Source organism: Myotis brandtii, unplaced genomic scaffold (genome assembly GCF_000412655.1).
Source record: "Myotis brandtii unplaced genomic scaffold, ASM41265v1 scaffold359, whole genome shotgun sequence".
Taxonomy (NCBI): Eukaryota; Metazoa; Chordata; class Mammalia; order Chiroptera; family Vespertilionidae; genus Myotis; species Myotis brandtii.
In genome coordinates this window covers 1,529,238-1,529,490 of record NW_005363802.1, presented here as the reverse complement: position 1 = coordinate 1,529,490, position 253 = coordinate 1,529,238, and the positions used below count along the sequence as shown (strand labels likewise).

Below are 253 nucleotides of genomic sequence, written 5' to 3'. Positions count from 1 at the left end.
GGGGCCCGGGGCCCCGGGTTTGTCGGACTCCTCGCCCGATGTTTCTACCCCCGAGCCTCCGGTGAGAGTGGCAGATCGCGCGGTACACGACCCCACCCACCCATAGCAACCCGAGGGGAGGAAGTGCGTTTATGCGCCAGGGTTCTTAGTTCGGGGTGGGCGGGAGAGCGTTGAGCGATTCCCCGGCACTGCGGCTGGGCTCTGGAGGTAGGGAGCCCCCTCGTCGCCACCTTGAGGCGGGGCGGGCGGGACT

General features: G+C 69.2%; 1 protein-coding gene across 3 annotated transcripts in view; it reads left to right on the top strand.

Moving 5' to 3' along the window:
• The window catches only part of OFD1 (oral-facial-digital syndrome 1), a 43,994-nt gene that overhangs the window by 7,778 nt on the left and 35,963 nt on the right, over nt 1-253 (top strand). Inside the window, exon 1 of one of the 3 annotated variants that reach the window (XM_014544320.1) lies at nt 7-61. The exons of 1 other annotated variant lie outside the window; for it this stretch is intronic. The gene's annotated coding sequence lies outside the window, so the exon portion shown is untranslated. Of the gene's footprint in view, nt 1-6; nt 62-129; nt 208-253 lie in introns of those variants that run through there. One more of the 3 variants, XM_014544321.1, reaches the window with a different exon arrangement.